The following is a 19,947-nucleotide window of genomic DNA, read 5'->3' as shown; positions in this document are numbered from 1 at the left end:
TACTAACAGCTTCAGCCCATAAATTTTTTTGATAAGTTCATGCTATTTAGCATTACACTAGCCATCTCTTGAAGAATTCTATTTTTTCTTTCAATGACTCTATTTTGTTGAGGTGTTTTTGGAGCAAAAGATTCATGCAATATACCATGATCATTGCAGTATTTCTCAAAATTGCTATTTTTGAATTCAGTATCATGATCACTTCTACTTTTGAGCACAGATAACTCTTTTTTAGTCTGGATACATTTTAACATTTTTCTGACTTCATCAAGAGTATTTGATTTTTCTCTTAGAAAGGCTAGCCATGTATATCTAGTGTAGTCATCAACTACAATAAGAAAATATTTCTTTCCTCCTCTACTCTCCGTTCTAGTTGGTCTGACTAAGTCCATATGAGAAGTTCAAGAGGTCTAACTATGGCTAAGGAGTTCACTTTCTTGTGACTACTCCTAATTTTCTTGCCTATTTGACATGCGCCACAAACTTTTTCTATATTTTTCAGTTTAGGTAGGCCACGTAAGTGATCTCTTTTGCTCAATTTATATAGATCTCTATAATTTACATGTCCAAGACGTTTATGCTATAGTTCTGTCTTGTATGTTTGGACCATGAAACATGAATGGTTTATTGAGCATGAGTTATCAAATATATAACAATTTTCAAACGTTCTATGACCATTTAATATTACACTTGCCTTCTCATTTATATTCTCACATCGGTGATCTGAAAATTTTACACTATGCTTATTATCACAGATCTGAGATATGCTTAGAAGATTATGTTTTAATCCTTTAATATATAGAACATTTTTGAAGAGAGGAAAGTTAGGACGTTGCAAATTACCTTGGCCAATTATCTTACAGTTGCTTTCATCTCCGAATGTAACTGAGCTGTCATTTACTTCGTTGATATTTAAGAATATAGCCTTATCACCTGTCATGTTTCTCGAACATCCACTATCTAGGTACCATCTTGAATGACTATTAGCTTTGAAAGCTATGTGGGCAACAAGACACTTAACCTTTGGAACCATTTCATTACGGTTATACATTTACGAGGATCTCTTGCTCTACACTGCGTTTGGGAGTTAGGATTTCTCCTTTTTCTATATAATCTAGTCTTATCAAAGTTGGATTTTTAAAAAGAAAGCTTAATATGTCTTAGAAGGGGGTGAATAGCAGAATGCCAAATAATCGAACTAAGTGTTGAGTATATAAATAAAGCAAAGATCTCAATTTTTTAAGTATTGAAATGTTGATTCCAAATAATTCGTAGGACAACCTTCACCTAAAGTTTTAGGTAGGATAATCTTATTTCACGAATTTCTTTAAAATTAAAACCTCAAACTTGCAAGAAAAAATTAAAATATTACGATATTCACCACTCAATCTGAAATTAAAAACAATCGTTCACCACAAATTAAAAAAAAAAGGCATTCACCACATTATATAAAAGATTATAGTGGTTCAAAATTACTTCCCTCGTAATTTTGGCTTTCACTATGAAAAGGTTTTCCCAAGTTCACCTTAACAACCTTATACAATTCTTGTGATTTTCACGAGCTATCACAATCAAACCCACACTGAGATTTTCAGGCTATCTTTAATAGGCCATCTCAGAAAAACTTAAAAGAGTTTAGAAGGTATACTTATCTTCATCGTAGAAGACGTATTAGAAGCTTGTAGCAGTAGAACCTCTTTCTTAAATGTAGAGTGTTCTTTGTTCAGTCAGATAGAAAGGGTCTAGGGTTCTATTGATTTTAATTAAGTTAAACCCAATAAGTTGAATAAATTCTCTTAAATCTCAAAAGACGAGTATAGTTTACTCTCTTTAGAATCAAACTTGAAAGTTCTGAGATTAAGGGAATTGAAAGAAAAAGCTATGAATTAAATTATAAATACTGTTCAATAGCTTACTAATAACTTGAGCTTCTCTTTCTCTCTTACAAAAGGATTTTGATAATTAACTTGAGTAATTCGGAATGAGAGAGGAACTCAATTTATAGGCAAAGAAGTTGAATATTCGGCTAGCCTGAGATAGTCTTTGACTAGCTCGAGCAGACTAGGTCAACGGACTTCGGATCGCGCGGGATAAGATTTATCCAAAATTTGGCTGGCCTGAGGTTAACTTTAGGTGGACAAATTCGTTCAAATTTCAAAAGGTGTTGTTGCTGGAATTTAACCCAAACTTTCTCGGGCTAGCGAAATTTGCAACAAAAATTAGTTGTTGCTTCGAGCTTGAACTTGGGCTGATCAAGAAAGCTTAGGCTAGCCGAACTAAAAGTAGGGCTGGCTAAATTTTAAGAAAAATAAGATTAAAAAATCAAAATAACATATTCTTGAAAGCACCTAGTCCTAAGGTCTTTCTAGTGTTTTATACCACTAGATATATATCAAATATCTGATCTTCTTTGACTTGAACTAAGTTTCGGACTTCATGTTGACTTTGAGCTTGATCTTTTCTTGAACATTATTTGATCTTTAGCTTAATCTTCTCTTGATCTTTATCTTGATCTTCTCTTGATTATGGACTGGTCTTGAAGATCTATTGTCAAGTTGTTTTGACTTTACAAAATTTGACAACTAAAGTATGCTCATCATTTTAGTACTTACAATCTCCCCTTTATTAATTTCGTGACAAAAAAATCATCATTACAGATATGTTGTAACGCCCTGAAATTCGGGGGTCGAGCATAACTCAGCTCCCGAGTTCCAAAACATCACTTATGCAACATATTTAATGATGGATGTATGTTGTCTATATTAGTGCATAAAACATGGAATAGATTAAGCCAAAGCACAGATATAATTCAGGGATAAGTGAAGAAAGCAAGCGGAAGACTTATAGAAATATATGTGTACAAGTGCAAATCCCTGAAGTACATATACATACCAGGTCGTTCTGACAAGTGTTACTATCAAAATTACAAGTATTAGATTACATCATTTAATTTTCCAAAAGAAATCCCAGCGTCCCGCGCATCAGAACGAGGCTCACTAGAACCCGTCTGAAAATTGCATAAAAGAGAAAGCAGCCTCATCATCATCCATCTCCCGCTCTGCCTCAGAGGTCGCCTCAACATCTGCAACATCAGCAGCTAAGACAGAGTCTGGTGGGTGTTTAACACCGCCCCAGAACGTGGGAGTGAGTGATCAACTCAGTGGAACAATAAGGCAAAGGTTAACATGTTATCAGTTCAATCAAGCAGTAATGATAAAGCAAAACAATTAAACATGTCCTAAGTACTCTTGTTAATGCAAGGATGTATGAAAAATGATGCGTGCCCTCACGCGTACACCCTCAGCGTCTTCATCTTACGTTATGCATGACACCACCTCAAAGTGCGCCACGTCTACAAAGCACATGCAAATGCGGTGCATGAACATGATTACCAAGTTGTTATTAGTCCTTTTCATACAATAGGATTGGGAAGCTAAGATACCTTCCTCATATCACCATCCAAACAGTGATCCATTCTAGGGTCGTCAGTCCTAGACATCTCATACGATCGTATGGTTTGAGGCCGTTGCAAAGGGCTCGTCACCAATCAATGCACGCCTATCATACCATTGTTACTACACTAAGGCTCGTCACCTCAATGCGGTATCCAGGCATGCTCAAGGTCACTACAAAGGGCTCGTCACCAATCAATGTAGGCTGACAGCACGAATATAGTGTCCCATACCACCATAATCGGCTCATGAGTTTAGTTGCTCACTGGTCACTACGGGGAGGCTCCTCACCCTAGCGTGGGCGGACAGCTCGACCACGGTGTCCCATACCACTATGTTCGGCTCATGAGTCTTAGCGGATTAAGGTACCATGGTTAATAGGATTTCATTGGTAAGTTCGGTACCCTAGATTCATACAGTAGCGTCCATACATGGTGAACATATATCGGACAATCGGGTTACTTGATGAACTCGACTAGCACGAGCGCACGTTGGGTTGAATGACATAGAGTGCGCAAACACTCCGCGTGGCCAAACTACTGCCGACAACTCTAATACGACTCGGGTTCGTCTAATCACATCCTACGTGGCGAAAGTAATCTCAGCCACGAACTTAAGGCAGATTACCGATTTCCTGGACTATTCATGGTCCCAAACACATTACACTACAACAGGTATTCGTATTTAATGTAGAACAGTAATGGAACAACAACTTCAACCATGTAGCATATGAGCACTTGAAGAATATCAACTTAACATGAATGTAAGCATAAATAACGCTTGAACTTAAACAACAAGGAATGCAATTTACATGAAGAAAACCATACACACTAGTGGGAGAGTTGAGAATCGTTTCTCAACGCCCGTACTAGGTTGATATATCACACTTTAGATCATTCAGACATTTCTACAAACACTTAGAATACATAATACAACATAGATGACGTATGTTGAAATACACACATTTGGACAATTCCTTTTACCAAGGAGTTACCGCACATACAATAAGCATAAGTATACGACAAATAATCATGGCAATCACAGGTTCATATTTTATACGCATACGGTACTTTATACATACACAGAATACATAAATCTTAAAGTAACACATGCATATCAGGAAAGCAACATAAACACAATATTTGGCATGTGAAATCTCATCTATAGCAAGAATAAACCATTAACTGGCATTGAAAGCCTTGAAAACGATAACCTATACACTTAAAGTCCGCACCTTAAGCCAGAAAAGAACACCGAACTGATTTCAGACAATATGTCTTCGTCAACGGCGACAAGATAACCTAAAGCAAGAATAGAAATGAGATACAACAACACCAAGACTATTCTAAGCTCTAACACAGATTATGGTTAGGTTAACTTACCTAAAGATGAACTCAGAATCGTCAGAATAACGATTCAAAGTGAAGGTTCAAGGATGAAGAAGAACAGGAAGAATCTAAGATGATTCACCAACTTCTCTCTCACTTTCTCTCTCTTTTCCTTTCTCTTTCCAAGCTAGGGTTAGGAAATTCGTATGGAAAAGAGAGCTAGGGTTTTAAGGACTATAAATAGGCCTAAAATTGATGAAAATAACCCCAGGGCCAAGGTATACTTAGGGTATAACCAAAACCAGCCTCTCTCGATCCAACGAAGCACTTCTGGTGGGCCTATTACCACGAAAGGTCGGACTTAAGCTCACTGACCATGGATCTAGGTCAAGCTGAGTTTTCGTACCAACTAGATCTTCAGATCAGCCGTGGCGGACAACACTCAATTCAATGGTCACTGAATCTCGATCAGGTCCACAAGCACAAGGACATGCCTGGGCCGCCTTCCCTGATCAGAGGGTGAAATTGGGTTAGAATCCAATGGTCAGATTGCTTAAAATCATCGCACAAGTGACATGACTCAGATTTCATAAAAGCTTAATAAATTTCCAACCGTTCTCACACTCTTCACTCCGAACTCAAACAAATCGACCCAGAACATTATCTGGACTTGATTTTTGAGGTGATGGCCAAGTCCAACATGGTGACCATAACAGCCTGAGATCATCGCTATCGGACTTTCAACGCGCGGTCCAGGTCCAATCCAAAACTTCCAAAAATTCCCGAGAACAACTGGATTTAGCGATGGATCCCAGATTTCAGAGTAACATAACGCTAATTAATCTACAGGTTTTGAGTCATGCAGATACAATTTAAAGTGATTGATGCAAATTTCACAAGCAATCGAGTATAACGCTAATTACCCCAAAAACAACTACTAAGCAAAGAATAGCACAAAATTTTCAGGGTCATTACAATCTACCCCCCTTAAGGAAAATTTCGTCCTCGAAATTCATACCTTCTCATATTCCTCAAGGATCTGAGGGTAGCTCTTCCTGACCTCAGCTTCAGATTCCCAAGTAGCCTCTTCCACACTATGATGCGTCCATAGCACCTTCACAAGAGGGATAACCTTACTACGCAATACCTACTCCTTCCTGTCGAGAATACGCATCGGTCGCAGTACATAAGTGGCATCCTCACTCAACTGCACTTGCTCCCAATTGATAATATGCGAAGGATCAGGAACATGCTTCTTCAGCATAGAAACATGAAATACGTTATGCATGCCCGCAAGAGGTGTGGGCAAAGCAAGGCGGTATGCTACCACTCCCACTCGATCCAGAACTTGAAATGGACCAATAAATCTCGGCGTCAAATTCCCCTTCTTACCGAACCACAGAATTCCCTTAATAGGAGAGACCTTTAGAAAAACATGGTCTCCAACCTCAAACTCAAGCGGTCGACGCCTCGTATCAGCATAACTCTTCTGCCTACTCTGGACTGTCAGAAGTCGACGTCGAATGATGTCAACTTTCTCTAAAGTCACCTGCACCAATTCCAGGCCAAGCAAACTACGCTCGCTAACTTCTGCCCAGCAATGTGATGCTCTGCATGGGCTACCATACAACGCCTCATAGGGAGCCATGCCGATACTCGCCTGAAAACTGTTATTATACGCGAACTCTGCATACTGAAGACAATCATCCTATCTGTCCTTGAAATTCAAAACACAAGCTCGCAACATGTCTTCCAAGACCTGATTCACGCACTCCGTCTGCCCATCTGTTTGCGAATGAAATGCGGTGTTGAACTTCAGTTTCACACCCATCGCTTCCTGAATACGAGTCCAGAAGATAGATGTGAAACGCATGTCTCTATTAGACACAATCTCCAGGGGAACTCCATGCAGACGTACTATCTCCTTGATATACAGCCTAGCCAACTCGTTTGTAGAGTTTGTGACTCTGATCGGTAAGAAATGCGCCGACTTCGTTAATCAGTCGACGATCACCCAAATAGAATCATATCCCTTCCTCGTTCTCGGCAACCCAGAAATAAAATCCATAGAGATGAAGTCCCACTTCCATTCTGCTATGGGCATGGGCTGCAGCAACCCAGGAGGTCGGTGATGCTCTACCTTGACCTGCTGGCACGTGAGACAACGAGAAACAAACTCAGCAATCTGGACCTTCATATTGTCCCACCAATATGATCTCCTCATATCCTGATACATCTTCGAGCTACCTGGATGCATCGCAAGCTTAGAACTATGGGCTAACTCGAGAACCTCCCGTCTCAAGTCAGGGATGTCAGGAACACATAACCGGCCACGAAATTGTAGGCCCCCATCAGAACTAACACTGCAGTCAAAGTTCTCATCTGTACCAACCCGCTTCCTCATCTTCACCAAAAGCTCATCATCTGCCTGAGCTGCAACGATCTTCTCGCCGATAAGGGACTGTACACGAACGTGTGCGATAACCTCATACGGCTCAACCACCGTAAGCTTTTGCTTAAAATCTCGCACGAACTCCAACATATCCCACTCTGTTATCATTAGCGGAGCCGCAAACTCAATAGCCTTCTTGCGACTCAACGCATCTGCCACAAGGTTCGCCTTGCCCGGATGGTAAGAACATCGAACTTAAAGTCTTTCAATGTTTCCATCCATCGGCGCTACCTCATATTTAAATCACGCTGCATGAAAACATACTTAAGGCTCTTGTGGTCGCAAAAGAGCTCGAACTCCTCATCATAGAGGTAATGTCTCCAAAGCTTTAATGCGAAAATGACAGTTGCTAACTCCAGGTCGTGCGTAGGGTAATTCTCTTCGTGTTTCCTCAACTGACGCGAAGCATAAGTAATTGGATTATATTGTATTACTTGATTAATCCTCCTTTATTGCAATTGTTTATTTTTTCTATTTTCTTTTAAATATATTTGCATAAAAGGAAAAATAAACAAATAAAAATTTTGGGGATTTTTCGGCTAGCCCATAGCTAACCGACTAGTTTAGCCCGCCAAGCACCCGCTCGGGCTAGCCGAATTGGGCTCGGATTGAACAAAAAAGGGAAAAACCTCAAATTGCTCATTTCCACTTCATCTTTTTCAGCTCACCAATGCTTCCTTCAACCAACCCATCTCCTTAGCTTACATGTAAGTCGTTTATTTGCTATTTCCTTCTAGATTTAAGTTCTTGGTTGTGCTTTATTTATGAATCTTGTAATTTCTTTGAATCTAGAACCTTCATTTTGATTGGTTTACTTTAAAAATCTTATCTACTCAATCCCATCACTCACTTTGTTACTCTTTGTTCAAGAGAAGATCAAGCTCAAGATCAGTTTATGTTCGAGAGAAGATCAAGCTCAAGATCGGTCTATGTTTAAGAAAAGATCAAGCTCGAGATTGAGCTCAAATTCAAGATGAAGTCAAGCTTAAATTCATGATGAAGTTCGAGACATAGTTCAAGCCAAATTAAATCAGATATTTGATATATCTCAGCTGGTATAAACCCTAGAAAGACCTTAAGACTAGGTGCTTTTAAAAATGTTTAATCATGGGTTTTTACATTTGTTTTTGCCTGAAATTCGGCTAGCCAAACTTCTGGTTCGGCCAGCCTAAGCTTCCTCGACCAGCCTAACTTCAAGCCTGAAGGAAATAACAACTTTTGTTGTAAATTCAGCTTGCTTGAGTTTTGGTTCGGCTAACCCAAGCTTGAAATTCAGCTAGCCTGAGAAAGTTCGCAAGAATTCGGCAAGTCGAAGGGAAAATTCGGCTAACCTAATTATGTTGTTCAGCCAGCCGAACTTGACCTCGGGCCAGCTGAATTTTGGATAATTCTTATTCCGCATAATTTGAAATCTATTGAAAAGAATCCGCTGAACTTAGGCTTGTTGAAGAGTACCTTGGGCTAGCCGAAGTTCTAACTTCTTTGCTTATAAATTGAGTTCTTCTCTCATTCCAAATTACATAAGTTAATTATCATAATTCTTCTGTAAGAGAGAAAGAAGCTCAAGTTATTAGCAAGCAATTGGTTGGTATTTATAATTTATTTAAATAGTCTTTTCAATTCCCTTTAGTCTCAGATCTTTTAATTTTAATCTAAGATAGTAGACTATACTCCTATTTCATATCTAAGAGAATTAAATTAAGTAGCTTTGGGTTTAACAAAAATAAAATCTATAGAACTCTAGACCCTTTCTATCTGACTGAACACGACACCATTTACATTAAGAAAGAGGGCCTTCTGCTAAATCTTCTACGATTGAAGATAAGTATACCTTTTAAAACTCTGTTTAGGTTTTTCTAAGATCTCCTATGAAATTATCAGTTACGATTTTATTTGAGATAGCCTGTAAAAATCTCAGTTAAGGTTTTGTCTGAGATAGCCAGTGAAAATCTCAGTTTGGGTTTTTATTGTAATAGCCCGTGAAAATCACAAGGAACTGTATCGAGTTATTAAGGTGACCCTATGAAAACCTTTTTATAGTGAAAGCCAAAATTATGAAGGAAGTAATTTTAGGTGTGGAGTAAGTGTGGCTGTTTTTAAAGCATCAAACCATTAGAATTCTTTGTGTCATGTGGTGAATGCCTTATTTTTATTTTTGGTGGATTGGATGTATGTAATTATTTCAATTGTGTGGTGAATGTTGTAATTCTTTAATTTACTCTTGCTAGTTTGAAGTTTTAATTTTAAAGATATTCGTGAAATAAGGTTGTCCTGTCTAAAATTTTAGGTGAAGGTTGTCCTACAAATTATTTGGAATCAAGGTTTCAATACTAGAGCAATTGAGATCATTATTATTTATGTATTCATCATTTGTTTTGATTATTTGGCAATGTCCTAGTCACCCCCCTCTAGGACATCGCTAGCTCTCCATTTCAAGTGGTATCAGAGCGGGTTGCTCTTTTTATTTTTTGGATTTACCTCCTTAAGCTAAATTCAGAGCTTTAATATGTCAAATTTCAAAAGCCTATCCATTATCAGGCCACCTCCCTTTGATGGCTCTTATTATTCATACTAAAAAGCCAGGATGAAGACTTTCCTCAAATCCATAGATGAAAGTGTGTGGCAAGCCATGGTATCTAAATGGATCCCTCTTGTGATGGAAGTAATAGCCAATGATGGAACCATAACAATGAAAGAAATCGCATATACTTTTTGGACTACGGTTCAGAAAAGTGAAAGCAATGCAAATGCAAAAGCCTTAATTGTAATAACTTGCACTCTATCGCCAAATGAATTCAAAGGATCATTTCTTCCGATATAACTAAACAAGCATGGGACATTCTCAAAATGACACATGAAGGAACTACTATAGTAAAAAAAAATCTAAAATTCAAATCCTCACAACCGAATTTGAGGAGATTCATATGAAAGAAAATGAGTCTTTTATGGACTTCTATACGAAATTAAATGACATAGTAAATTCCATGTAGGGTCTTAGAGATAGAATCCCTGAAAGAAGGTTTGCGCAAAAATACTTCCATCACTTCCTGATAGTTTAATTTAAAGGTTACTGCTATACAGGAATTAAGGGATACAGATGTTATGAAAGTTAAGGAGTTAGTTCTCTTCAAACTTTATGAGCTGAATTTCAAAGCTCCTAAAATCAAGTCCATTACTCTTAAATCTTCTAAATCTAATTCAAAGGAAACTAATGCAAATTCTGATTTTGAAGAAAATGAAGATGATATGAAAATGTTAGGAAAGAAATTTTATAGAATTTTCAAAAATAAGAAAAGAACATATTTTCAAAAACCATTTGATAAAAGAAAAGGACAATCAAATTTATAGAAATCTAAAAGAAAAGGCAGTCAATGTTTCAATAGTTATGAATATGGGCATTTAGCTTCTAAATGTCCTAAAAATGATAAATCTAAAAGAAAAGACATGATAGCTACTTGGGATGAATCGTTAGAGTTTGAAACTAATTTTGAATCTGATGAATCAGACCAGGAAAATGCAAGCGATTTGAAAGCCTTTATGATGATAGCCAAAGTCACTTCTTCAGATAGCTATAATATGTCTGACTATGAAACTCTAAGAAGTGACCCTTGTAAGTGCTAGTTTATATCCCTGTCTGTTGTCAAATTTGTGGTGCTATAAATCACTGTTATGTTATATATAACTTGCATAAGTGAAGCTCTCTCAAGGATCAACATTCATGAACAAGCTAAGCTCACAAGACAAGACTCAAGTTGAAGAGTACAAGGCAGTTGGTAAAGAACTGAAGACCCTTTCAAGATTGAGCTACATCAAGATTTCAAGATTGATCTACATCAAGACTTCAAGGCCCATTCTTCAAGGTCACTTGTTCCTAATGTTTCAATGTCCATACTTCATGGTTGAGGTTTGACTGACCATAGGTTGACCTTAGTAGTAGGTCATTTCGGATACATAAACCGAATGTTTATTTTACATGAGGTTGGTCTGTTCTTCGACTAGTCCTAGGCCTACTTCGACTAGTCCTAGAGTTACTTCGACCAGTCTAAGAAATTCCTCGATCAGTCGTGAGTTTGTTACAAATTCTGGATGAAATCTGTTAGGCTTCGACTAGTCCAGGAATCTGTTCGACCAATCGTAGGAACAGTGTCGACTGCATCTACGACCAGTCGACAATCTTCGACTCGAAATCCAGCGAAGCTTTTCAGGACCTACGACCAGTCGAAGGAGACCTACGACCAGTCGTAGGAGAGCTTCGACCAGTCGTAGAACGGTCAGAGCATATCCCGCCGGATTTTTTAAATATCTGTTGTTGCTTCGACTAGTGGAAGAGCTCCCTAGACTAGTCGAAGATACGATCTGCTCACCTATAAATAGTGCACGAATCTCAGAAGAAATTATTGATTTAATTAATTCACTCAAGCCAATCATCGTCGAACTTCTAAGAGATAATTCTGTGCTCCATCTAAGCTAAGTGTGCTTATTTAATATTCTCTTTCCTTAGCTTTATTTAATTGATTTTGTTTCTGCTATTTCAATCTGATTTGATAAGAGGAATTATTATTCCCTTTCATTGGAATCAAAATCAATTAAGGCAAGCCCTATTTGGTTTAATTTAAAATCTATTAGAATTAGAACCATTGTAATCGAGTACTGGACATTGAACTTGGACATTCAATCATCTACTCTGACTTGGTTCTACCGGGCTGCTACAACGAAGGAGATAATCAGGTATTTTACATTTAATTGTAAATCCCTTTCTATTTTGGTTTCTTTCAAGATTTGCCAGAAAAATCTTGTTGTATTGGTTTTCTGAGGAGAGCCAGGAAAACTCAGAAGTGGGGGTTTTTTTAATTGTGTAAGCCCACAGACAAAGACACAATTGTAAAGGTTTTGGGTGAACCTGGGAAAACCTATTTTTAGTGAACGCTAATATCCCCTGTGTGAGGATATTAGGAGTGGAGTAGCATTTTGTGTGGCTGTTGTATAACAGTTGGTGAACACACAAGCGAACCACTATAAACCCTTGTGTTGTGGTTGATTTATTCTTCTAATCTTTAATTAATTTTTGTGGGATGTATGTATGGTGGTGAATGTTGTAATTATTTAATTCAAGCTTTGTGAGAATGTTGTAATAGCTTAGAATTTATTTTCTGTTATTCCTTTATCAGCTTGATTTTCAATTTCTTTTGAAAGTTGTTCCAGCAAGGTTGCCCTGCCATTTTTATGGTGTATGGCTGTCCCTAGAACAATACATTTTTAATTACAATTTATTCAGTTTGTATTTAATTCTGTATTCCTCTTCGATTTGAGATTTGATACAAAGATCTTTCTAGAAATAAGGTTGTCCTACCATAAACTCTGGTTTTTGGTGTAAGGTTGTCCTTAGAACAACGTTTGTATCAACCTCTTAAGATCTGAATTTTGAGGTTATTTTAATTTACTGCTTTGTGATTTACTTTGGCTATCATTTTCTTTTTATTTCCGCTGTTATAAGTTTTATTTGGCATTGTCCTATTCACACCCCCTCTAGGACATATAGCTTGGCCTTTTCAAGTGGTATCAAAGCCTAATAGCTCTTTTTTTTTTTGGATTTAATTCCTGAGCTAACGATTTAAGCTATTTAAGATGTCAAATTTTGATAGCCTTTCAGTCACAAGGCCTCCACCCTTTGATGGCTCCAACTATGCCTATTGGAAAGCTAGAATGAGGATCTTCCTCAAATCAATGGATGAAAATGTGTGGCAAGCCATAGTGACTGAATGGAATCCTCCTATCATGGAAGTTACTGGGGTTGATGGTTCAAAATCTATGAAAGTCACACCATATTACCAATGGACCACTCTTCAGAAAAGTGAGAGTAGTGCAAATGCTAAAGCATTAAATGCAATTACTTGCGCACTATCACCGAATGAGTTCAAAAGAATCATTTCCTGTGATACTGCAAAGCAAGCTTGGGATATATTAGAAATGACACATGAGGGTACTACAATTTTCAAAAAATCTAAAGTCCAACTCCTCACAACCAGATTTGAAGAAATTCATATGGAGGAAAATGAAATGTTTATGGACTTTTACACTAGATTGAATGACATTGTAAACTCAATGTGGGGTCTTGGCGATAAAATCCCAGAAAGTAAAGTGTGTGCAAAAATACTACGCTCACTTCCTAAACGATTCAATTCTAAAGTAACCGCGATCCAAGAACTTCGTGATACAGATAATATGAGGGTAGAAGAACTAGTTGGTTCTCTATAAACCTACGAGTTAAACTTTAAAGCTCTTAAAGGTAAATCTATCGCACTAAAATCTTCTAAATGTAATTCAGAAGAAAATTCTGATTCAGAAGATGATATGACTCTTTTAGCTAAAAAAATTTTACAAAATTTTCAAAAGCAAGAAAAGGGTTGATTTTCAAAAATCAAATGATAAAAAGAAGTTTAGACCCAAATCTAGAAAATCTTTGAAAGATAGTCAATGTTATAACTGTCAAGAATATGGGCACTTAGCAAATAGATGTCCTAAAAGGGACAAACCCAAGAAGAAGGGTATGTTGGCTACATGGGATGAATCATCTGATTCTGAAGGTACTTCTGAATCAGAAGATTCTGAAACTGAGTCGGGCAATGAGGTTAAAGCTCTTATGACTCTAGCCAAATTCACATTTTCAGATAATGACTCAACAAGTGAAGAAAATCTGAATAGTGAATGTGAAAATGAAGATGATCTTCAAGACGCTTACAATGCCCTATATAAGGAAAGTTGTAAAATTGCTGTCAAACTTAAACTTCAAAAAGAAAAGTTTTCTAAACTCAAAAATTGTTTTGAATCACTTGTCTTAGAAAAATCACAAATTTCAAATTGTTTTGAAAAATCAAAATGCGATTTAGAATTCAAAAACTCACTAATTGTTGATTTAAAATCTGAAATTGACAAACTTAAAATTGAAGTATCTTCTCTTCTGAGTCTAAAGGACACATGGAAATATGCCCAAGGTGATCCAAAGTTAGAAAAACTGTTATCCGGATCTAGAAAATGTGGCGATCGATCCGAGTTAGGCTATGATAAAAATCTACCTCCTAAACAAAAGTATACTCCTCCTATGTTTGTTAAAGGAGAGTCCTCAAACTCAAAAGGGAAAAGTACTTATCAAGATTTTTCTAAAAATTCAAAAACTTTTCAAAAACCTAGAAACAGCCATGTCAACTTTAATCAGAAACGAAATCCACTAGCTGAAAAGATAGTTGATTTACTCAAGGAGCTCTTAAAATCTAACTCTATAGGTCATTCCTACAAATATACACAAAAGAAGACCAACTATGTTCCTAAACCCAAAACAGTTATGAAATGGGTTCCTAAAGTTACCTGCTTGGTTGTTCACACTGCTTTCAAAGCAACAAGTCATTCAAAGTGGTACCTAGACAGTGGATGCTCCAGGCATATGACAGGTGACAAAGCTTTATTCACAGATCTGAAAGATATGACTGATGGTTTAGTCACATTTGGTGATGGTAGCAATTGCAAGATTATAGGCTAAGGTACGGTTCAACTTTTTAATCTTCCTGTGTTTAAAAATGTTTTATACGTTGAGGGCTTAAAACATAACTTGCTTAGTATATCACAAATATGTGATAATAACCATAATGTTCGGTTTTCTAATTAAAGCTGTGAGATTCTAAACAATAAGGGTTCTGTAATATTAACTGGACGTAGAATGTCTGAAAATTGCTATATTATTAGTGAATCCAGCTCATCTAATCAAACATGTTACATGGTCCATACAGATGAGACTGATTTATGGCACAAACGTCTTGGACATGTACATTATCGAAATTTATATCGATTGAACAAACGAGAACTTGTAAGAGGTTTACCCAAACTTCAGAAATTAGATAAAATATGTGGTGAGTACCAGATAGGCAAATAAATAAAGAACTCACACAAAAAGGTGAATTCAAATACCACATTAAGACCACTCAAACTTCTCCACATGGATCTGATAGGACCTACCAGAACGAAAAGTTATGGTGGGAAAAAGTATATCCTAGTAATAATTGATGACTTTACCAGATATACGTGGGTAGTCTTCTTAAGGGACAAATCTGAAACCCTTGAAGAAGTAAGAAAAGTTATCGAAAGGATTCAAACTGAAAAATCTTCTCAAATCAGTAAAATTCGTAGTGATCATGGATCTGAGTTTGAGAATAGCAATTTTGAGAAGTTCTGTACCGACCAAGGAATATTACATGAATTCTCTACTCCCAAAACTCCACAACAAAACGGAATTGTTGAAAGAAAGAATAGGGTGCTTCAAGAAATGGCTAATGTCATGTTGAATAACATGAAGCTCTTTAAAAATCTTTGGGCTGAAGCAGTCAACACAGCTTGCTATATTATTAACCGAGTATACACTAGCAAAGATAATAATAAAATTGCTTACGAATTATGGTTCAATAAAAAGCCTACTGTTAAATACTTTCGATCAGTCGAAGTGCTATATTTTACGTGATCGTGAAAATTTGGGAAAATTCGATACGAAGAGTGATGAAGGTATTTTTCTAGGATATTCTTTAAACAGTCAAGCTTATAGGGTTCTGAACAAAAGGACTGGTGTAATTCAAGAATCCATTAATGTTGTCATTGATGATCACTTAAACACACCAATTTCTAATTCAGATAATGATGAAATACTAATCATTGATAAACCCGATACTTCATCAAATCAGACTGATTCTGAGTTGAGGACTGTTAAAGATCATCCAACCACACAAATTCTTAGAAACCCTCTCACCGGTGTTCGCACCTGTAGACAACTTGAGGATATATGTAATTATGTATGTTTTACATCCCAAATTGAACCATCTAACGTAAAAGAAGCTCTGGCTGATGAGAACTGGATTGTTACGATGCAAGATGAACTCAACCAATTCATAAGAAATGATGTTTGGTATCTCGTACGAAGACCTAAAGATAAACACATCATTGGAACAAAATGGATTTTCAAAAATAAGTCTGACGAATGTGGAAATATAATTAGAAACAAGGCTAGACTAGTGGTACAAGGTTATACTCAAATTGAAGGGATTGATTTCGATGAAACCTTAGCACGTCTTGAATCTATCAGACTATTTATATCCATTGCATGTTTTAGAAAGATAAAGATCTATCAGATGGATGTAAAAAGTGCTTTTCTAAATGGCGATTTACATGAAGAAGTCTATGTTGAATAGCCAATGGGATTTGAAGATTCCAAAAATACTAATCATATATATCGGCTTAAAAAGGCACTTTATGGATTAAAACAAGCACCTAGGGCATGGTATGAGAAATTAACGAAATTTCTTCTAAGTCATAATTTTCAAATGGGATCTGTCGATAAAACTCTGTTTGTTAAAAAACATAATGATCATATCTTAATGGTACAGATTTATGTTGATGATATCATTTATGGATCAACTTGTACTAACTTGACTACTGAGTTTGCAGATTTGATGAAATCACAGTTCGAAATGAGCATGGTTGGGGAATTGACTTATTTCCTTGGATTGCAAGTAAAGCAACAACCTGAAGGAATATTCATTTCTCAATCTAAGTATGCCTTGAATCTAATCAAGAGATTTGGATTTGAGAATGGCAAGAATTTTGATACCCCTATGAGTACTACCATGAAACTATCAAAAGACTCTAATGGTAAAAATGTTGACTCAAAACTTTATCGGAGTATGATTGGTAGTTTGTTATATTTAACTACTAGTAGACCTGATATTTCTCTAAGTGTTGGTATTTGCGCAAGATATCAATCTGATCCAAAAGAATCTCACTTGATTGCTGTCAAGCGAATGATTAGATATGTTGCAAGTACTGTAAATCTCGGTCTCTGGTATCCTCATGAAACCAATGTCCAATTAGCTGGGTACTCGGATGCTGACTGGGCTGGTAATCTAGATGATAGAAAATCAACCAGTGGTGGTTGTTTTTACATTGGAAATTGTCTAGTTTCCTGGTTTAGTAAGAAACAAAATTCTATATCACTTTCAACAGTTGAAGCTGAGTATATCGTAGCTGGTAATGTATGTACACAACTTGTTTGGATGCAACGAATGCTAAGTGATTATGAAATTAAATAGGATTCTATGTTATTACATTGTGATAATTCCAGTGCGATAAATATTTCAAAAAATCCTATTCAGCATTCTCGTACTAAGCACATTGACATTAGATTTCATTATATAAGGGAATTAGTAGAAGAAAAAGTTATATCTCTAGAATATATTCCTACTGAAGATCAACGAGCTGACATTTTCACAAAACCTCTCGATAAAAGCAGGCTCAAAAAGATGAAATTTGATCTTGGCATGTGCATTTTAAATTGATTATTTATGCCTACTTGTATCATAGTGTATATATTTGCTAGATTGAATTCCAATTTTTGTTTAAATTGCAAGTAATTTGAATTTTTTGGGTTTATTCGACCAGTCGTGAGTATACACGACCAGTCGTCCTACGACCGGTCGTAGATACCCACAACCAGTCGTGGAACACGGGTTTCACTTCAAATTGAGGATTTTTCACTTTCTTCGTCATTTCTTCTTTCTTCTCCTTGGAGCCGAACTTCGACTTGTTGAACCCATCTTTCAAGTTCTTCAAGGTTAGTGTTCCAAATCCCATTTTTCTTGCAGATTTATGTCTAGATTGTTTCCTTTTCTCTCTTGAAGCTTTCTATTTTGAAAATCATTGAGATTTGGGGTTTGGTTTTGAAAAATCTGTTTTGATAAAACCCACTTCTCAATCCTTTGCAACTTCTTAATTCTTGAAATCCTTGTTGCAAATGGCTTCTAGAGGTAGAAAAACTACTTTACGTGGTCCTTTTTCTTCCTCCAGATCGACCGCTATCTCTAAACGTCATCTTCTTGTTCCTAATGATGATCCATCATATGTTAGGGACATTAGATCACGTAATGTTATTGTTGAACATCCTGTTGATGTCAATCATATTGCACCTTTTGACATCCTTCCTTTGCTTAAAGCTGTAGGTTGGATTAACTTATTGCATTGGGGTGGGCCTGCATACCGGTCCATTACCCAATCCATGTTTACATGTATTAGTGCATTTTCACAGGATAATTTAACTTTCCAAATATCCACTAGAGAAGGGCCTTTTGACGTTGATCGTCATCTAATTTCAGCCCTTATGGAAATTCCTGTGAATGATGAGGGTATTCCAATTCATAACTTAACTGATAAACCCTCAATGTCTGAAAAACGCATGCTCACTAGAGACTTGTGCAACATGGATGTTCAATGGACTCAAAAAGGGAATGCGCTCCCTGCAAGGTATTTGTTACCAAAATACAGAATTCTCCACAGAATCTTTGTGTCTAATCTGTATCCTCGTTCGGGTAATAAATCTGACTTGACTTCTTTTATGGTTCGTGTTATCCATGCTATTTCCAATGGTACTCAGATTTGTTTGCTATCCTTAATCTATCATTTCATTATTCAGTTTCGACTCCATCCTGGTCATAGTGACATTCCTTTTGCCTATTTAATGTCTGTTTTGGCTACACATATGTTAGTCGATATGCCAGTTGATGAGGCACCTATCCATCATCTGATCTTCAACAATACAAATATCAATAAGATGAAGTTGGATCTGCTTCCTAAACAAGGTGGTAGTGGTGGTGGTGGTCATGAAGAAGCTGGTGATGACATTAATATGGATGACATTTTTGAGGAACTGGATTCTGACTCAGCAAATGATCCAGATTTTATACCATCTGATGTTGATGCACGTCTGAGTGCATTAGAGGGTAAAGTTGAGAATATAAATGTAAAGTTGGAAAATATGTCTGTTGCTCATGATTTGCAATTCAAGTACATGTGCAAATATCTTAGGCGCTTGAACAAAGGCATGCACCAACTTGATCCCTCTATTTCTGCTCCGTCATCAAGTTCTAGTTCTGAGTAGTTTTTATGAGACTTCTGGTCTGTAATAACTTTATAACTTAGCACTTGGCTGATTTAGAGTTGGATTCTATTTATGTTTTATGCTGAATATTTATTCTATGTGATGCTATCACTCTTTTGCTATACTCATGTTTTATGCTTACCTCCTCATGTTTACTCTCATGAATTCCTTTATTTCGTTCTCCTTTGTCATATTGTGACAAAAAGGGAGAGAATGGTTTGTTCTTAATGTGATTATGAGAGGAGTAGCATTGGTTATGTTACTCAAGGAGAGTCAAGGGGAGTATATGTTTGATCTTGAGTATATGTTTGATCTTGTTGAATGAAAATGGTTAAATGTTGAAACTGGTTGAATGTTGAAACTGGTTGAAACTGGTTGAATGTTGATTTGCATGTATTAACCAGTTGTTTTACTTTTGTTTATCTTAATTATGTGTTTTGTCACTAATTTGACAAAGGGGGAGATTGTAAGTGCTAGTTTATATCCCTGTCTGTTGTCAAATTTATGGTGCCATAAATCACTGTTATGTTATATATAACTTGCATAAGTGAAGCTCTCTCAAGGATCAACATTCATAAACAAGCTAAGCTCACAAGACAAGACTCAAGCTGAAGAGTACAAGGCAGTTGGTAAAGAACTGAAGACCCTTTCAAGATTGAGCTACATCAAGATTTCAAGATTGATCTACATCAAGACTTCAAGGCTCATTCTTCAAGGTCACTTGTTCCTAATGTTTCAATGTCCATACTT

The sequence above is a fragment of the Magnolia sinica genome, chromosome 17 (assembly GCF_029962835.1).
Source record: "Magnolia sinica isolate HGM2019 chromosome 17, MsV1, whole genome shotgun sequence".
NCBI lineage: Eukaryota > Viridiplantae > Streptophyta > Magnoliopsida > Magnoliales > Magnoliaceae > Magnolia > Magnolia sinica.
This window is presented reverse-complemented; position numbering follows the sequence as displayed.